Genomic DNA, 21,322 nt, shown 5'->3' with positions numbered 1-21,322 from the left:
CTCAGACTAGCCCCTAATTATCCAAATACTTTTTTTAAAGATTTTATTTATTTATCAGAGAGAGAGAGGGGGAGAGAGCGAGCACAGGCAGACAGAATGGCAAGCAGAGGCAGAGGGAGAAGCAGGCTTCCTGCCGAGCAAGGAGCCCGATGTGGGACTTGATCCCAGGACTTTGGGATCATGACCTGAGCTGAAGGCAGCTGCTTAACCAACTGAGCCACCCACCTAATTATCCAAATATTTAATCGATCTTGGCCTCAGTTTTCCTAACCTAGAAGACTCTATCTTACACCCTGATTTTCTGTGCATGATGCTTAAATGAGATCCAAGATACAAGTCTCCAAACCTCTCACCTTGGGCCATGCCAGCCACTGATTCAAATGTACGGGGTCTTCTTATAAGTGGTAAAGGGACCCTAATCATTCACCCCATGGGACCGTGTTTAATGCTAAGCACACTGATGACGTTGTGAAATGTCATTACATTGTATGATATTACAATGCTGTAATATCATAATGATCTAAATATAACATTTTTAAGGAAATAAGGATGTCAGAGCCACAGACTCTGCCCTTCAGGGGCTCACAGTCAATGATACAGAGGATCTACCAGATGGATTCTTCCTTAGAAGAATCTAAGCTGCACTTTGGAATCACCCAAGACTTTTTCATACTTCTGAGAACCAGACCACCCTCTAGATCAATTAAATTGGGATCTTTGGAATGAGACCTGGGCAACTGCTTTTATAACTCCATGGGGGATTCCCATGTGGAGGCAAGGCTGAGAGCCACTGATCTGGTTGCATTGCTTCTCCAAATGTGCTCCTTGGATTGGCAGCACTGGTGTCCCCTGGGAGCTTTCTGAAATACAAAAGCTTGGCTCTACCCAAGGTCTACTGAGTCAGGATCTGCATTTTTAACAAGATCCACATATAGTTCTTATTGTCCCTTTGGACAATCTAGTAATAAGGCTTCTAAGAACAGGAATAATAGAGGAATCCATATCTTTTATCTCTCTCTCTCTCTCTTTTTTTTTTTTTTTAGATTTTATTTATTTGACAGAGAGAGGGAGGGAGGAAGAGAGAAACACAAGCAGGGGGAGTGGGAGAGGGAAAAGCAGACACCTTGCTTAGCAGGGAGCTTGATGCGGGACTTGACCTCAGGGCCCTGGAACCATGGCCTAGGCTGGACACAGACACCTAACCAACTGAGCCATCCACACATTTCCATATTTTTAGTCTTAATGTGAAAATTAGATTAGAGTGAAAATAAGTCCCATATTATCACATACCTTTTAATGTGTTTAAAAAATGCTACTTAAATACTTAAAATTAAAAATTACATTTGGACTCTAGAGGAGCCTGCTTAGTAATTTTGCAGGAAAAATGATTCAAAATTGTAGCCAAAACAATATTTGCCATAGACGACAAGCACTGGGTTTTGGTTGGCTTAGTGATGCTCTTGAAAGCCTCTCACACAAATATATAGGACACAAGGTATGAAAAATTATTTTGTGATTTTTAGGGGTACTAATTTGTATCCCTCCGGGGGAGACATTACTTTTTCAAGGGAGAGGTTGAATATAAAAGGGTGATTGAAAAACAATGAATGGAGGCTTCGCCACTTGTAGAAACACAAATGCAAACAGAGAGGTGAACTGTATTTTCAAAGCAAAGGAAAATATTCACACTGTCAGTGGGTGGAATTTACATAAATCTTGATCAAATATGTGTTCTCTATCCTAAGTTTAAGGCTTGGGCACAGCACACCGCTTTTTTAGATGGAGTGTTGGTTCTTTAAAATAGCAGAAAAGAGAGGTCAGTAGCTGCTGAGAATGAGCACACACGCAAAAATAAACATTCAGACACGGGGAGGTCTAGGCTGAAGAGAGAAATTGCCTTCTGTGAGACCTCATTTGCTGGCTACCATGCTGGGTGTTCCAAATACAGAGGGCGGCAAGCAGATTGAGCCTTCGAAAGTGAGCTCCTTGCCTGAAAAGTGGAAGTGGACATGAAACCAGACTTCTTTCTTCTTCCTCTGTAATTCCAAGTCACTGGGAAGGTCTTGAGGACCTCAGTGAACAGTATGGCCTTTTCCTTGAGCCCCAGAATCTACCTTGCCAATTTTCCATGCCTTTCAAAACATCAGGGTGGTATTTAAACCATTCTCTTCCCTTCTTCTCCTTTCTTTTCTCTTAACTTCTTTGCTGCCCCTTGTTTTTTCTGGCGTTTTGACAGTCTTCTTTTAGCAATCAGCGTCAGAAAAGCTATTTCCTGGTTACATTGTTCCCAGATTTCATTAATCCTTTGGTGAGTATTTAAGTATGCTTTTCCTATTGGAAATTTCTGTCTACTTGCCTGGCAGCAGGAGAGATGATGTTTCCAAGATTCTTTCTGGCAATTCTGACATGGTTATAGCAATGTAAGATCCAGTGTCCCAATGTGTATCTACTTAGTACTAAGTAGTACTAAGTAGTACATTCATTGTCCCAGTGCTGTGACATGAGATTCAGGTTTTCTTTTTTCCTTTCTTTCTTTTTTTTTTTTTTTTTTCAGACACTCCCTGCCTCTAGTGTCCTTGGCTAAAAGTCAAAGGCAGCTTGTTCAACAGGATATCAGGATCTTAGGTTAAACGCCTTAAGCTGGTCTGGATATACTAAGCTTAACTCACATCTCTGGGCAGCTCTATTTTTCATGTCTTCGAGGACAATCAGCTACCCTCAATGCCCATGACTCAGTAGGATTCCATGCTATTGGCCTGTAGCGATCTCCCATTGTAGGTTCTCTCTCTCTTCCTAGAATTCTTCCTAGAATTCAACTCCTGTCTTTCTGTCCTCAATACTCTGAAGGCACACATTGGTCACAGATTAGCTGCAGTGCCCATGGACCTGTTCATTTTAATTGAATTAGTGCCCAACATTTAAAGATCAGAAGATTTCACAGAAAAGTCATATTTTTTTGTTTTTTCATTGAAACCCAAGCAAGACAAAAGAGAAGATCTAGTGACCTGGGGTAACCTGGAAGGAATGCCTGGAGAGCGTCTAATCTGTTCCCAAAGTTGATCCACCCCCCTTCTTCCTGCGCTCGGTCCATCCTTTGTACCTTGAACTAAAAATGGATAATTCCAGGACACCTGGGTGGCTCAGTCAGTTAAGCTGCTGCCTTCGGCTCAGGTCATGATCCCAGGGTCCTGAGATCGAGTCCCGCATCGGCATCCTTCCTCAGTAGGGAGCCTGCTTCTCTCTCTGCCTCTGCCTGCTTGTGCATGTGCGCTCACTCTCTTTCTCTCTCTCTCTGACAAATAAATACAATCTTTAAAAATAAAATAAAATAAAATAAAATAAAATGGATAATTCCATCCCATCTTTCTCCTTTCTTCTCAAGTGTGTTCAATCTTTTGTTTAATTCATTAAATTTTTTTTTCCATTATCATAATTATCATTTTGAGAAACTGTATTGGGTTCTTTTTCAAATTCTTGACTGTTTTGACCATTCTTTATAGTATGAGATTCTTTTTTTTAAATGTGTTTTCATACTTTTAATTCCTTAAAGCTTATGAAAAATAGTTATATTACCCTGTGAGCCTCAGGACTCTAATATCTGAAGACGTTGTGATTCTGTGTGTGCCCTGATTTGTCCCTCAGCTTTGTGGCAGCTTGACCTGTGTGATTTCTCTGGGGCTCTGGTTGAAGTTGACTTTCTCCCTAAAGGATTTATATCTGTTCCTGACTACCACCTGGCACACCCCCAATCTGAGATCACGTTAAGGTTTCTTGTGGTTTCTTGAACCACAAATGTATTCCTGACACTGAGGAGTCCCAGCTGGATGTGGTGGATAGCATAGGGGTCACCTCCACTAAGCTACACTGACTCCTGCTTGTCTCCTGAGCTACTGACTCTCTGACAAGGCTTTGGCACCTGTTCCCTGACTACAAATGACGTTCTGTGATCGTGGATCGGTGACTCATTTCAGAATAAAATGTAGCAGTTTGTCGGTATTGTTGAGTAACAATATTTGGATTTATGATTTGTCCCTGATTTTTGTGGAATCTGGGGAGGCAGTTTGGGTTTCAATGGTTAAGACTGGTCATGTAGCTAGAATTTATCTATTAGAGACCCCCACCACGAGCATTTCCTTGTACCAAGGCACCCCCGCGCCTCACCCACCTGGCCTCCCATCCATAAGTGCACAAGTACACACAAGCACACATACCAGTTCCTATTACCACCCGGAGACAAGATTCTCCCAGGAGACCCAGGCATGGAAGGACAAAAAAGCTGAGGCCTGCAGTCTCCTGACCCCTTCCCATGCACGTCCTTCTACTGCTGCTGGTGTGCTGAATCTTTTGTCAGCTGTTTTGTGAGTTTAAACTGAATCTTGTGAGTTTTTCCAGCAGTGAAGCACCTGAGGGGATTTATATGTAATAAACATATTGGAGGCTCCTTCTGGAGTCCCCACCTTGTTCAGGCTATTTCACTGTCTTCCCAGAGCTCGGAGGAGCTGAAGAAGGGAAATCTCAATGTCTTTCATGGTTTGCTGCAAATACACTGGGCTCCTCCCTTCACTCTGCTTTTCAATTCCTCTGAGGACTCCTTACTTCCTATCCAGGTCACAGATGTGTTTTATCCACATTTTTTTTTCTTTTCTTTCTTTTTGTTTGAGAAAGAGAGTGCACAAGCAGGAGGGAGGGGCAGTGGGAGAGGGAGAAGCAGGCTTCCCACTGAGCAGGGAGCCAAACTCGAGACTCAATCCTAGGACCCCAGGATCATGACCTGAGCTGAAGGCAGACTCTTAACCAACTGAGCCACCCAAGTGCCCCAGAATTGCTTTCACAAGAGGGACCTTATTCAGTGCATCTAACCTTCTAAACTGCCAGAAACAAAAATCTCCAAGTCTATGTGTGTGATACACACACGCGAGGGATATGTATGTGCCTACATCTCTACATCTCCATACACACACACATTTTCATATGTGCCTAGACAGCCCAGCCTTGAAACTTTGCTGTGCTAGAGGTGTTGTCCTCTCTTTCCCTCCATTTTGCCTCTTTGCTCTGTGTCCATCAATCGCCTGCTGCCTGCAGACCACCTGAGTCTTACTGCCCATTTTGTAAATAAAGTTTCCCAAAAACTCAGCCACACCCAGTTGTTTCTGGCTTGTCAGAGTGGGCTCTAATGGATGATTAGGAATCCACAAAGACCTTCTGGTCCACAAAGCCTAAAATATTGGCTATGTGTCTCTTTATTGAAGGAAAGAAGGCCTCCGAAGTGCCTCATTGTTGCATTCTGCGTCTCATCGTTTGATGTCTGCTATTATTTGAAATTACATGGTGTTTCAAATTGGAGCATGTTCTGCCTACTGTGAAAAGTTCACGAAGCATCTTCAGGGGAATGATGCTGTGGGGTATCTTGTATTGGATGTCAACATATCCACATCGTGGGTAGGTGTATATGAAAGGTTCACAGTGACATTTGACAGCGCTCTATCAGGAATTCATGAAGAACAGGAGATTTTCTGATTCTGGAGAATGGAATTGCTGACCAGCCCCAGACTGTACCTGGGCCTCTGACATCAAGAAGTAAGGAATTCGGGGTGTCTGGGTGGCTTAGTCAGTTGTGCATCTGCCCTTAGCTCAGGTCATGATCTTAGGGTCCTGGGATCCAGCCCTACATTGAGCTCCCTCCTTATTGGGGAGTCTGCTTCTTCCTCTGTCCTTTCCACCTGCTCCTGCTCTCTCTCTCTCTCTCGCTCTCTCAAATACATAAATAGAATCTTTGAAAAAAAAAAATGAAGAAGCAAGGAATTAGAACCACCGGGTCAAGGAGCTAATGGAGAAACCTATAGAGATAAATCTGACTCCAGGGTCTTACTGCAACCCAAGTAACGGTGAAGTCCAGCAGAGGCCAGGCTTCCGGGCCAGGTAGAGAAGAATTCGGCTGAGTTCAGCCACTGCTTCTGTTCCAAGGGGACCACCGGGCAGGGAGCCCTGGCTAGAAATCACCTCGCCTTGAGGACCAGGGGATTGGGGCTGAAGACCCTCTCAGGCACACTGTGCTGCTCTTTTATCTGCTGTGCCCCTGAAACCAGGGATCTGTTTGGAGAGTTTGGGGGTCAAATGAGGTTAATCCAATGCCTCTCTGAGGACCTGGGCTGAGCAAAATATCTAGGGAAGCTCAGAGTCTGGAGTTTCAGAGTCGTGCTCCAGGTAAGGGGTTAGGAGACTGTGTTTCCAAAGGTTCGGATTAGTGAATGAGGCCGCACCCCAGGACTGAGCCAGCATTGGCTGAGCAGTAGCCATTTCATTGATTGGTCCAGTCTGTCGGAAGGAGGCTCACGTTGCTTTTTTCTGAAGCTGTGTCATCTCAGTCACCTACATCCATGGGCTCACATACCTGGAGCTGCCTGACCCGGGGCCGTACATGGCACATACAGGTAACTTGTAAGTGACTTTCTCATGCTGGCCGTGACCGCTCTACCCTCCGGGGAGGCACTTCACAGGCGGTGCTGAACCTGGCCCAGCACTCTCTCCTGCCTTCTTTCCCAGGGGTGTTCCTGCCACCACCTGATTTTCCATCACCTGTGCACAAGAATCTGCTTCTCACAGATTCCATCTTGGGGTCTTGGCATTTGTCACTGGTGTCCTCCGTCTCTAAAGAGGCCTGCTTGGTTTCTTGTCCTGCCATTCCCCATGCATCCTTGGCTCATTTCCCCAGCCAGCTCCCTCCTCGTGCCGCCACCAGTGCTGTTCTCTCCAGGGTAGTCCCAGTTCCTCGTGGTGGCCTGCAAGCTTCCTCACAGTCAGCCCTCACCTGGACCTTCCTTTCCAGGATCACACTCCTCCCTGCCTTCTAGCCCATCCCAGTGGTTTATTCACATCCTGATGTTCGGGTAGGCAAGCATGTTCTCCTCCCTCTGTACCTGGCTGTGGCCACCATCCCCACACTGGGCTGTCCCACACAGGGTTGTTCTACACCAAATATCCCACTCTGGATGTCCCAGGCTCAACTGTCCTACACTGGGATGTCCCCTACTGGACTGTGTCACACCAAGCTGTCTCACATTGGACTGTCCCAAACTGGAATGTCCCACACTGGGTTTTCTCACACTGGGCTGCCCCACACTGGAATGTCTTACGGTGGGCTGCCCCATACTGAAATGTCCCACACCAAGCTTTATCACATTGGACTGTCCCACACTGGGACTGTCCCACATTGGACTGTGTCACACCAAGCTGTCCCACACTGGACTTTGTCACACCAAGTGGTCCCACACTGGAATGTTCCATACTGGGCTGTCCCACACTGGAATGTTTGACACTGGATTGTCTCACACTGGAATGTTCCACACTGGACTATGTCACACTGGGCTGTCCCACACTGGGCTGTCCGACACTGGACTGTGTCACACTAAGCTGCCCCACACTGGAATTCCCCACACCAAGCTGTCCCACGCTGGAATGTCCCACACCGCTCTCACTGGGCTGTTCCTCACTGCACTGCCCCACGCCCGGTGGTCCCTCACTGGACTGTACCCACTGTACCCGCACTTGACTGTACCACTCTGGGCTCAGGTGTCCGGCAGTCTCATTTGTTTGGTCTTCCTTAGACCCTGTGCTGGAATGTAAGCTCCCTTTGGGCAGGAGTCTTGGTTTTATTCATAAATTAATTCCCTTAACACAGAGAAGCACTTAGTCCAGAGAGGATGCTCAATAAATATTTGCAGGAAGAAGGAATTTGAAAGGGTTTTTCTTTGTAATCCATTACAGTCCCTAACAACCTTTCCTACCAGTAAGTTTTCCCTCTGTTCAAATTAAATCCCTCTGCTACAAAGCCAGCATTTCCTTGTCTGGGTTTCTGATGTAGCTGGCAAACCAATTAGGTGCCCATTGCCATCAAGAACAGTAACCTGGATTCAAAGGATTCACTGAGTCTTTGCTGAAGATTTTTTCTCATCTACTCTGAGTAATCTCCATGTCTTGAATATTTCTTCAGAAACTTTTTTACTATTTTCACAGACTAATCTGAAAAAGGCCCACATTAGACAGGCGGTTTTTGATGTTTACAAAATAGTACAAGGTTTGGGCTCTTCTCTTTTAAAACCTACAAGGTTCTGGAAAGCAGCTTGAAAGCAAAGGCTGAGGGAGCTCAAGTAGGCTCATGGTGTGCTTTAGGCTGGGAGGGTCTATGATCCTAAATGCTGGTGGTTTTGAGTGTGTTTCTAATGAGAATCATCAGGGAATAAAGTGGCTTCACCACCGCCCCCCCATGTGGTGGAAAGCTCTTTGTCGGCAAATTCAGCCTGTACGGCTTGTCCTCTTAGTGCTGGCTCAAGACCAGGATTCTGTCCCCGAGAGAGGCTTGTCCTCATAAATGTTGAAACTAGGCAAGAGAAGGCAACACCCCATCCCCTTTCTCTACCCTGCCCATCCTCCTGGAAAGTGCCCACAAATGGGAACAGGTCAGGGCGGAGAGAAGGTGTGAGGGCTAGCATTTTACTGTGGAGCAAAACGTCTTCCAAAAAGCAGTGTCCAAGACTCAAGATGCTTCAAGAACTGGAGCCCTGAGATGCTTTGTTGGAGCTTGTTGAGAATCTCAGGGGGCGTTGGTATGGAAAGGGTGCCAGAACTCGATTGTGCTATTTACCTGTGGTGGCAATGAAGGGATGTCAGGATGGCCAAAACTCTACTGGACTTCTCCAGTAGATGGGTCTCTTTCACTCTTGCTCTGTCTTCTGGATTCCACTTCCATACTAAGCCTGGATAATCTTTCTAAAGAATAATCTTTCTAAAGCCCAACCAAGACGTGTCTCTGCTTCAATACCCCTCGTGATGCCCAGACTTCAGTTCATGCTCTATGGTGCTTTATGACCTGTCTGGTCTCTCCCTCCCTGGCTTCCCTTCTGCCCTCAGCCTACTGCAGACATGGGCTGCCAGGGGCTTCAGAGTCTGCAAACTCCTGCTTCTCCTGCCCAGCCCCCCTCCTCACCTTCCTCACTGTTTCTCATGTCCCATGTCCTTCTCCTATTTTTCCTTACTGGACTAAACTCTATCCATCCTTTCAAACAACACTTATGGTTCTCTAATTTTCTGTGCTTCTAACTTCTCAGCATTATTAAGAAGTGTTTGTTCTTTTATAAGCATTTACTGTTTGCCTGCTACATGCCAGGTGTTAGAAATAGAGCCAAGGCAAGGACTCAGACTTCGCCCTTAAGGAGCACGCAGACTGGATTCCCAAGTGTCCTGCTCCTAGTTCATGAGCTGCAAGGAGTGAGAAAATTGACAGACCATCCCTTGTATACAGGAAGCACTTAATCATTATGAGCTGAATTTTGTTTAAAAGTTAGAAATGAAATACGAGCTTTTTGAGTCATAGGAATACACCATCACTCATATATCAAAGCGTGATATTCCCTTTATGGTGAACATAAATGCCAGTGTGATTACATGTATTTACTAGTGTAATGTGCTGTTTTGCCAGCATCTCAGGTCTAGCAGGAACAAAAATGGAAGTTTTCTCCAGGATGAACATTTCGCCATGCCCTGCAGAAAACCTTCCCATTCTGGGCTCAGAGAGAACACTGAAAGTTTGGAATTTATGTTTGGCATTGTCCTAATGGTATGCTGTGGTTGCTATGGAAATGGTGGTATTGTTTATTATTGAATGAAGAGCAAAAATGAGTCCAATAAGATAAATCTATAATATTGATAATCGAACAATCTTGGAACGTGGTGATTTTGTTTTTTCTTCTGCATTTGTCAGAAGCAGATTGAAAAAAAACCTTCCAATTAGTGGAAGGCCACACTGCATTTGTGTATCTGCTGGCCCCGTGAGGTAATTCATTTCTGATAATAAAAAGGAGCATTACCTAATTCAAACTTTTATTATGCTGGTGAATCGGGCAACCATAAAATGCACCTCGGCAAATAATTTATTGACCATATGATAATGAGGGAACATGCCTAAGCTGCTGGAAAGTCCTCCTCAGTCCACGGAAAACGATACGGAGAATTGATCACTCTCAGTGTGTATGTGCTAAAACGGGAAATGATCCGCTCAGCAGTCTGTGTGTTCCCCTCCATAGCTAACAGAAACTTTGTTGCACTTATACTCAGTGGGGGATCAAATATCAATTTTAAAAAATTTCTGTCAACAGTCATTTGTCAAGCTCAGTAAGAGGAGTGATAAAAACTGAAAAGATTCAGCGTTGCTAAAATGGCACCAGTGGCTCTCAGAAAACTAGGGGAATGCTCGCTGACCTCACATAAGGCTGCCGAAAAGATTTGAGGACCAAATAAAATGGTTGGATTTGAATGGCACAGCCCAGCTCTGCAGAAAAGCAACTCATTTGGTTTTGGCTTTAATCTTTGGAGAGAAATGCTCTGTATCCAGTGATAAAGATGCAAAGCCTATTCTGATCTTTTCAATAGCCCCATTGGGGGCAGGCCTTCCCAATTTAAGGGGCCAATTTCTCCAAGTAGAACAAGAGGGTGGATGAGGTTCTGTTGTTGCACAACTTGGTGGCTTTATACATCAACTATTTTATTGTTCACTATTCTGTAAGTGAGGAATTCGGGGAGGGCGTGTACTCATCTCTGCTCCAGGTGTTGCCAGGTGGGCCGGTATCTTGACTGGGGATGGAGGAGCCAAGATGGCCCCACTCACACATCTGGGCTTTTGGTAATAACTATCAGCTAGGGTGCCTTGGTTCTCTTCCCTGCGTCCTTTCTCCTTCTCCAGGGTTTCTTGCTCCCCATGGCCTTAGTCTGTGAGGATACTGGACATCATTACTTGGCAAAAGGACAAAAAATGAAGATGCCATGCCTCTTCACAACTAGCTTGAGAGGTCCCACAAGTTCCCTTCTGCCACATTCTTTTGGTCAGTGCAAGTCACAGGGTCAGTTGAGGCTCAGGGAAGGGGACTAGACCCCTTTTTGGAAGAGAGAGCAGCACATTCACACTGCAAAGAGCATGAGGAGTGGAGTGAGGGGGAGTGGTTTTCTGTGGTGATCTTAGGAGACAATCTGCCATGGGTGGGGAGACTATAATCACTTTTGAATGTTCAGTCAACCTTGGAAGTCATTGTTGTGCCCTTTTATCTCTGAGCCCTGAAGTTAGAGAAACTGAGCCCAAGCAAGTTGCCTGTTCTCCAGCAACCCCACTGTCCAAAATTTGGTTGTCACATATGCTATGGATACCAGAATAAGCCAATATGCTAGCAAGGTGTTTCAATGGAACAGTTAAGGTCCTCACTGATCATCTGGCTTCCACACTCATCTGTCTGGTCTAAAGGTATCTCTCAAAGAGACACTTGATTAAAACCAAATTAAAGGGCACCTGGGTGGCTCAGTGGGTTAAAGCCTCTGCCTTCAGCTCAGGTCATGATCTCAAGGTCCTGGGATCGAGCCCTGCATTGGGCTCTCTGCTCAGTGGGGAGCCTGCTTCCTTCTCTCTCTCTCTGCCTGCCTCTCTGCCTACTTGTGATCTCTGTCAAATAAATAAATAAATAAAATCTTTAAAAAAAATTTACAGTATTGAAGCCAGACAATAACGGAGCTGAATGAAGTCAGTGTCTTAATATCTTCCAGAAAAACTCGAGGGAGCTGTCTTGCTGGATGGTTAATACTGAGGCATTGTTTCATCCCCTTAGGTTGGACAAACCCATTTCAATTTTTAAAATACCTTATACATTATTATTAGTTTCCATCAGGCAAACTGTTTATTTTAGCTCTGCTATCATTTCCCAGTATCACTTCCTCTTATTGTCAATGAATGACCCTGGGAGATCTTCCATGGTTCCCTACCAAAAGCTAGCTGAAGCCAGGAGTTACCCCCATCCCTAGAAGGGGGGGATGATCAACTTTCCAAAGGACAAGGGACACTGCGAAATCCTAATACTAGAATTGAATACTTGTGCATCATTGAATTCCTTTGCCTATGAGTCCCAGGCAGCAGCAGGTAATGTCTTTAGGTATTTTCCAGTCCTTGCCAGACAAGAATACTGGTCTGTTCTTACTGGTAAGATAATCAGCTCTTTCTCTCAACCAAGACTGCTATGGAAAACAGTATACACTGGGGTACCTGCAAATTTGTGGGAATATTTTGACTTTTTTAGGGCTGTTTATTTTCATGACCAACCCGATGCATACACTCATATGTTCAAACAACAACAGTACTCAATAGATGCCACAGATCTTGACCTCTGGGCCAAGGAGTGAATATGTGACCTGGCTAAGTAGAGGGCATTATCCCCCAGCAAGAGTAATTCCAAGGAGAAGTTATGTGACTAAAGTGGAGCAGATCAGTCTTGACACTGGAAAAAAGAAGCTCTGACTTACTGTGTGGTTGCTGGTGGGTCATTCACCAGCCTTACAGAGAAGGTCCCGTGTCAACAGTGGGAGACAACAAGGACAATACACAAAAAGGAAAGAGACAAGCAGAGATGAGAGATGGCAGAGAAAAAGTTGGTGTCAGGACTGAGACCCCAGCTGTCATCCTGTAGATCCTGGGTCATGAAGGTCTTTCAGTTCTGTGAGCCATTTAGCAACTTTCCTTGCTACAAAAGCCAATACCTTCCTTTTGTGCTTATCAACCTTTCACCATATAGAATTGCTATGTTTCAAAGAACACAGTTGACTCCTGGGTTTTTATTTCCACTCCATAAGGTAGCACATGATGGCTGCATAATATTGTGATTATCCTTTGTAATAATATTGCCATAGAGAAATATAAAGATTTTGTAGGCTAAGTAGATTATTATCTCATTAAAGTTAAAACATATATAAATAAATTATATGTAATGCAACTATCTCCTGGCTTGATATCTCCTGCTGCTGATTGCATTTTAGCCGCATTGATATTTCCCATCCCACGTGTCCTTCTACAGTGTGACCTTGACACTTAATCTATCAAGATGGGTGGTCCATGTTTCCTTCCTTTGGAGCTGGGCAACCTAGTGTCTCATTAGTAATGAACAGAAAGTGGCAGAAGTGAGGCAGTATGACTTCTGAGGCTGTCATCATAGCAATGCTGTTCTTACCTTATTAGTTGGGACAATAATTTTTTTTTTTTTTTGAGCACTGACCCACCAGGGAGTAAGACTGAATACCCTGAGGCCACCACACTGTGAGGAGGCGCAGGTCAATGGAGAGACCATGTGTGGGTCCTGGAGCTGATAGTTCAAGAGAAGATCCCAGACGGAAATCAGTATCAATTACCAGACACATGGATGAAGACCCATTGGGGTGAGGTCAAGCTCCATCCAGTCAGACTCAGCATATTATTTCTGGGAGGTCTGGAAAGGGTCTCTTGCATGTACTCACAAACTGGTCGCTGCCTGCTGTCTCTGCTGTGGTCACAGGTCCATCCTTGTCCCTGTCTTTCTCCTCGTGTTTGTGATGCTGCCTGAGATTTCCTATCCTCACCTTTGCCCTCCCTCCTCTCTCATTTCAAAGTCCTTGTTGAAGAAGAATGATTCTAAAGCTGCCAGTACTTGGTAATTCCAAGGCTGGTGAAGCTTCAGTGTTGGGGCATGAAGAGACCCGTGTCCCTAATTTTTGGTCACATTTTGTCACCTGGGCTCCAGAACAGCTCAGGGTGACACAAAGCCCTCCCTTAGCAGTTTCACGCCAGCCCTGGTCACCATGAATTCTTCAATAGCTCTTAAAGAGCACTTACTGTGGGGCACAGGGCTATTCTAACCACTTCAAGAATATTAACTTACTTAAACTTCACAACAGCTCCATGAGTTTTGTTTTGTTTTCACAGGTGAAGATACTGAGTGGGAGTAATTTTCCCAGGCTCACTCAGCCTATAGTCAGAGAGTCAGGGTTTAAATCCAGGTGGTCCAATTGAAAGTCTATGCTTTTTAATAAAAAAAATTTATTTATTTGAGAGAGAGAGAGAGTGCACACCTGAGTGATGGGAGGGACAGAGGAAGAGGGAAAGAGAGAATCTCAAGCAGACTCCCTGCTGAGTGCAGAGCGTGATGTGGGGCTTGATCCCATAACCCTGAGATCATGACCTGAGCCAAAGCAGAGAGTCACTTAGCCACCTGAGCCACCCAGGTGGCCCCAAAGCCCATGCTTTTAACTGTGGTCTCTTACGGGTTCTTGGTGGCTCTCATCCAGTCAGTGTGACCAGGGAGAGAACAGAGGCCATGCTATCTCCTCCACCTTCCTTGTCTTTCTTAGGCCTCCTTCCAGGTTACCTTGCTGGTTGATCAATGTGTGTGTGTTGTGCGTGTGTGAGTGAGCGAGCGTGTGCACGTGGACATGTGCATGCCTGTGCACCCATGTTTTTCTCTACTGTGTCTACTCGAAAGCCGATCGTGACTCGCCTGAGTCTGGATGAATGTGAGAGCAGCCGGTGTTTGTTATAAGAGATGAACAAGCCCTAACCCAGCCAACCTTAAAGGCATCTGGGTTTTTAAGAGCTTTCCAGGCTCTTTGATGAAACCTATCAGGCCAGACTAATGATGCTGCTGTTTGCCATTCATTCTCATCGGGTTTAATGAAGATAAAGGGGCTCTCTTTATGTGTCCAGTTGGGCTTAACAAATTAACCAGGCTGCCAAAAGGGTACATGCGAACAGAATATTTGTCCTCATAATGTTCATTAGGAGAGAGAAAGTTAACTAACCTTTTTTGCTGTGTTTCTTTTCCCAGGGCCCAGGGAAAGCTGCGAAGCTGAAACATCATCTCTAATCTTATTTCTGATGGGCCTTTCCCTAACTTCTCCTTTTATGGTCTTTCCACAGATGTTATATAGAATCAGTATCATTATGTGTTTAAAAAAATATTATGCTCTGTGTCTCAGAGCTAACTACCCAGAACTAAATATTCTGGCCCTTTTCAGAAGATGACAAGCGATTAGAGATTTGGAAAGGGTGGCGGGATTGTTTGTTTGCTCCTTGGTCCTCTCAGCAGCAACTTGTGAATGAAACAAAAACAGCAGTTCTCAGATTTTTGCTATAGGCTCATGGTATGACGATGAACAATTCTCTAAGCCAGACTGCAAAAATGGCCCCCAATTCTGCCCTTTCCTGAATGCACGCCTCTTTGCAATGTGAATTTTGTCCCTCTTCTCCTTAATGGGGGAGCCTGAACTTTGCTCCTTGAAGCTGGGCTCAGACATGGGCTTTGTTTTGTTCCATGAGGCATTAGTAGAGGCTTGCAGGGAACTCGTGCTCTGGGGTTTGCTCTCTCTGGCTGCTCCTGGAATCTGGAGACCCTGTGTTACCTGGCCTAAGGTAGCAGGTGAGCCAAGTATATCCGACTCAAGTAAACCAAGTCCCTGTTGAGTTGGACTTTTGTAAGCTCAGACTATCAAAACTGGGAAGGGACACCTGGGTGGCTCAGTCAGTGGAGCACAGGCTGACTCTCTGTTTTCGCTCAGGTCATGATAATGGGAACAAACCCCACTCAGCAGGGAATCTGCTTGAGATTCTCTCTCTCCCTCTCTCTCTCTCCTCTTCACCTTCTCTAAAATAAATAAATGTCTTAAAAAAAAAAAAACCAAACCCTGGGGATTATTCCATTTTGAAAAATCAGTTATACAACACGTAACCATATTCATGAATATCTAGCAGACTGAATAAAAGTAATTTAATAAAATTGACCACAGTGTTATCATTTTTTTAAAAGATTTTATTTATTTATTTGACAGAGAGAGACAGAGAGAGTGAATACAAACAGCAGGAGCAGGAGAAGGAGAAACAGGCTCCCCACTGAGCAGGGAGCCCGATGCAGTACTCGATCCCAGAACCCCAGGATCACGACCTGAGCCGAAGACAGACACTTGACAGACTGAGACACCCAAGCACCCCTGTCATTTGCGTTCTTTTCCCCAACTAGCTGCCTCCATCAGTTCCGGATACAACAAGTTAGTTACAAAACAAAGCACAAGGTAATATTACTCAGCCATCAGGAAGGAAGAATACCCAGTATTTGTATCAACATGGACAGAGCTGGAGGAGATTATGCTAAGTGAAACAAGTCAAGCAGAGAAAGACAATTATCATGTGGTTTCACTTATCTGTGGAACATAAGCAATAGCGTGGAGGACATTAGGAGAAGGAAGGGAAAAATGAAGGGAGAGAAATCAGAGGGGGAGATGAACCATGAAAGACTATGGACTCTGGAAAACAAACTTAGGGTTTTAGAGGGGAAGGGGGTGGGGGAATGGGTGAGCCCAGTGATGGGTGTTAAGGAAGGCACGTTTTGCATGGAGCACTGAGTGTTGTTATACGCAAACAATGAATCATGGAACACTACATCAAAAACTAATGATGTACTATATGGGGACTGACATAACACAGTAAAAAAAATTAAAACAAAACAAAAACAAAAACAAAGCACAAAAACCCAACATGACAGGGCAAAGGTGAAGTAAGTCATCTAGGACCAGAGGGCTTTCAGCTGTTCACTCAGTACTTCTGATCTATTTAATAGGCAAGGAAATTCAGAAGTCTGGGAGAACACTAGGTTAAAAAAAAAAAAATTACAATTAAAAAACAAACCCACAAAGAACAAAAACATTAATCAGAATATCCTTGAATCCAACTTCCACGGGGAGGAAGTTTGCTGAGGGAGGCCATTTAGACGGAACCCACTTGCACACATCATTGTCTCACATATCATTCAGATCTTTTGTGTGGAACTGATTTAATGTCTTTAAAACTTGTAGAAACCCTGGGATTATAGGCAGTAGGGAAATATTGCTCAACTCGTGCAAAAGCTCAATACAAAAGAAAAATAAAAGAAAGGAGACTTTGCTCCCTATTTGGATGGTCTCATTTGCAGCGTCTCCCGTGATGGGACACAAGGACAAAGAAAGGAAGTGGGCTGTCTGAGGAAGTCATGTGTTCTCAACCATTTCCTTCCAATCCCACCATCTTGTCCTGGTAGGACAGGAAAGCAGCTCTTCACAGTGGATTTACAAATGTGTTTCTGGATTTTGTAGCTGTCAGTATGCTTCCTAGTTACACAAGTGTTTTGATTTTTGAAATGTAGCTCATTTGCAAACTTTGTAAGTTTGGAAATTATTTCCACATAAAAATGTTTTAAAATGTTGCTCCATGGAAAATACCTTAAAATATTCATTCTAATTGGTAGTTCATTGAGAACCCCTGTAAGTACCCACTACTGAGCTGGTCACCATTGCAGATAATAATAATTAATAAACAATAACTCTGCTTCTTAGGTAAGGTTGATTCCTTTAAGAAGTTGGTATTTTTTATACTAAACCTTTTTTTTTTTTAGGTTCACAATCAGTCATAAATATTTTCCACATAGAGATTTGATCTTGGCTTTGGTGGCTTTAAGTTATCACCATATCATGAGCCAAAATGTTACTCAAGGACTTTGCTTTTTTCTGAGGAGCAGTTATAAAAAAGCATCTCCAAATAACTTCTCCTTGCCAGATCTTCAAGCCCTTGCTGCTTTCATCTCTAGGAACTGTATCCAAAGAGACTTTGCTTGGAGCTAGGTTTTTGTCCCTGTTGTTTTTTCTCTCTTCTCTGGAATTTCAAAACTTCTATGCAAGGAAGCTCAATGCCCTCTATGGGCTTTATAATGCATTAAAATTCCTCTTTCACCGTCTCACTTATTATCTGCAATTACATGGCACCGAAACAGTAGAAATTCCTCGATTTACCATGATGGGCTAATTTTGATGATTAACCAAGGAACTGTTACATTTTATGTCAATGCTCCGCTGTCATTATGGAATTAGTACTCACAGCCCTGGCTGGGGAGAATTGTAATGAGACCAAAGGGCTTGGGTGAAAATAAGGCAGGCGTGTCTTTATTTCTAAAGTAGCTGGGACTTACAGGCTCTAAACATTGATCTTAAAATCTGGCATTTGAATGACTTTTCTGGAGATTTCAAAATGAATCTTGTGTGCTTTCCAGCCTCTGGCGGATCCTGGAATGGAAACTGATGACAGAAAGCCAATTTGCACCATGCTTCATCATTGAGAACTATATTGAAGCTCATGTTGTAAGTCATATAATAACATGGACCAGAGAAGGCCGTGTCCCTTCCGAGAGAGAATTATTTAAAAGCGCGAGGCTCCAGGCAGATGGAAAAAGGGATGGAACATATGGAATTCAGCGCTGTTTTTCTTAAAGCTCCTCAGGTAGGTTGCTTCAGGGGTGTTCATTGAATGAACTGTGTGAAGAGGGATTTAAACATCAAAGAGTGGTCAGAGAAGAAAGTCTTTTACAGTGCTTTTCTACTGAGAATGTTATGATTTTTTCTTTTTAGCTCTTGAAACCCAGTTCTCATTTTCAGTTCATGGCCAACATCCACCATTGGAGGAAAACAAAATTATGTTTCTTATTAAGATTTCTCATGACCAGCTGTGGCAGACGCTCTCCAATTTGCCGCCACACTCCTCCCCTCAGGATTCCCCTCCCATCCCAAGATATTCTACTGGAAGGAATTGTGACTCTCAAGACATGTCAGGGGGTTAGCCTTCTGGAAACAGCTTCTGGCCAAGGACGTACGCAAGCTGGAGGGTCAATGCCTCCATATTCTCACACCTCAGGTGGGACCCATCTGAGGTATGTTTCATACTGTGAGCTCCCCAGGGGATTAAGCCCCAGCTGCCCAGAGTGGAAGTCTATTCATTGCTTCATTCAGTATTGGCTTCTTGCCTTCTTGGCCTCACTTCCCTACAGCTACTTCTGAGGCGCAGTACCCAAACAAACTCATATACTCCTGTGTTAGGGTTTGCCACTAGAGGAACTCAACTAAAGACATAGCCTTTAAAAAGAGACACTTAATTGTATTTATTTATCACTCATTCACCATACTTCTACTGCAAGCCCACCATGCTTGAGGTAAAATGCTAGGAGCTGAGGAAGGAAAGAGGACAGACATGTACCTTCCTATTTCTTAGAAGTGATTTAAGATAAGACACCATAAAGAGAGAGGGATGTGGATTCTCCGATTTCTCCAGCCTAACGATTCCTCCAGGGGCCCCAGAATGATCCCCTTGTGTCTTCCAAACAGATCATGAAAGGAGGTTGTTACACAACTTCATTGGCTTTTTTCCTCTGCCCACTGCTTCTTCTCAGTCTTGTATCTGTATCCCTATTCAGCTTTTTTTTAATTGAAGTCTAGTTGACACACCGTGCTACCTTAGTTTCATGTGTACAACATAGTGATAGAACAACTCCTTTTTAGGTTCTTGAAGATGTTTATCTTGTTTTTGAAAATGACTACAGCTTCTTTGAAATGTTTGACTGAGACAAAATATCCACACAGAAAGGTGCCCTTGTAACCCAAAAAGTCTGTCCCCGGACCCCCTGCAGAAGCTCCTCCCTGTTCCCACAAGGGTAATCACTATCCTGACTTCCCCAGCGTGGTTTGCCTTTTCTTTTTTTACTTTAAATGTTCAGGTCTGTGAGGTTCAACCATAGTTCTGTACTTAACTGTGTGATAGTTCATGCTCATTACTGTGTAGTATTTGTGTGTGAATAACCATGATTTATCTGCTCTACTGCTTTGTTTTGTTTTTTAATGTAATCTCCACCCCCAAAGTAGGGCTTGAACTCACGACTCTCAGATCAAGTTGCACACTCTACCAACAGAGCCAGCCAGGTACCCCTATCTGTTTTGTTGATGGGCAGTTGGGTGGTTTCTAGTGGAGCTCATTATGAATAGTGCTGCTGTGAACATTTTAGAACGTCTTTTGAGGACTATTTTCATTGAGTATAGATCAGCAATGACACTGTTAGGTCATAGAAAATGTGTGTGTGTTCAGCTTTGGTGGATGCTGACAGTTTTCAGTAGTTGGTATACTGGACTTCATCCCCACCAACAGTATGAGAGTTCCATTGTTCCAAATCCTTTCTAATGTTTGGTTTTACCCATCTCTTCTTATTTTAGCTAGTCTGGTGGGCTCTTTTTGATTTAACTATAAAGAAAGATTTATATATTTTATCCCTTTTTGGAGCAGAAAACCAGCAGTCTCATATAAGAGTTTTGTGATTAATAAAATTTTGCACCTGCTATTAAATTTTCTATTTTGCACATTTTTTGTCCATAATCTTTGAAATTATGACTCATCCTGAGAACTGCATTTCGCAAAGCCAATCTGAATACTCTAATCCTTCTGCTCACCTGGGAGGTGTTTGCATCGCCCCCTCTCTAATGAAATGTGGTCCACCCCCCTGAGCATCCCTCCCTGTCAGTCCTTTCCACCTCATTATCTCCCTGATGCTTTCATTTTTCACTCCATTTTCCTGCTTGATCTCCACCATTCTTTTGAAATACCCCCCTTTGCCCCACAAAGTAACAAGCATTTCTTCTGTTTCCTTTTGCCTGTGTGTTCATCTTTTCTCAGAAAGTCCTTGAGGGGACACACAAGTTAATTTGCCTTCTTAAGTATTCTTTTTTGCTTCTAAATATTAATTTGTACTTAGAGCTGATCTAATGGTTAAGAGTGATTAACAGTGTAGCTCTGAGATCAGACTTCCTCCCTTTCTTTTCCCTCCTTCCTTCCCTTTGCTTCTTTCCTTCCTTCCTTCCTTCCCTCCCCCCTCAAATAATTATGGAAGTCTATCATATGCTTGATCCTGTACCTGTAATATATATTTTTTCCTTCCCCCAAATCGCTGGAGAAAGGACTCACGACTTTCACTATACTATTCTCAAAATGATCTATGATTCCCACAGATAAAGATGAAGTGTTTCAGAAGAAAATAAAGACACATGGTATATTCTATAAAAAAAGATATTTTGAATAAACTGCTAGGTAGGAACAAAGAGAAAGAAATTATTTGTTATACTAATTAAAATTGGGGTGATCTCCACAGTAGTGGTGATATGACTTCGTCTCCTTGAGACCACCTTCAGTAAAGCAGCCTAGAACCCTTATGCTAAATAATTTGTGCTACAGAGTTCACTGTGTCCTAGATCTTTTAAGATGGGCCAATTTCCTCACACTTCCCCCACAAAGACAAATTAGAATTTAAATAAATACAATCCAGACATTATAGTAAGTAAACCCAGGATCAGGTTTGCTTCCAGCATTCCTGGGGTCCAGGGCAGAAGTAAAAATGAAGGCTCACATACAATGACTAAAGACTTTAAAGTTACAAGTTAGGGTAAGAAACTCTTAAATAAAATATATTCTATTCTCCTGCCTTGTCAAATTTAGCCTCGAATGCAAGATTCTCAGCCATTTCAGAAATCTCTGCTGGCATATGGCAGTGTGGGGGGAGATGGCCAGGCTCCCTGTTTTAGAGGATGACCTGTCTCTCTTTTCTTCCCCACTCTCAGCTCTGTCTTACACAGGAATCTCAACCCACAAGCCCAT

The 21,322-nt window shown here is 43.7% G+C and overlaps 1 long non-coding RNA gene across 1 annotated transcript; it reads left to right on the top strand.

Moving 5' to 3' along the window:
* The first annotated feature begins 15,759 nt into the window (after window positions 1-15,759).
* Window positions 15,760-20,115, top strand: LOC106005967. Its single transcript, XR_001179751.2, has 3 exons — window positions 15,760-15,900; window positions 17,907-18,133; window positions 18,262-20,115. It is a non-coding gene; the product is annotated as an uncharacterized LOC106005967 (long non-coding RNA).
* Window positions 20,116-21,322: the final 1,207 nt, after the last annotated feature.

The sequence above is a fragment of the Mustela putorius genome, unplaced genomic scaffold, assembly GCF_011764305.1.
Source record: "Mustela putorius furo isolate JIRA1106 unplaced genomic scaffold, ASM1176430v1.1 tig00000253_pilon_pilon_pilon, whole genome shotgun sequence".
NCBI classification, from domain to species: Eukaryota; Metazoa; Chordata; class Mammalia; order Carnivora; family Mustelidae; genus Mustela; species Mustela putorius.
This window is presented reverse-complemented; position numbering and strand designations above follow the sequence as displayed.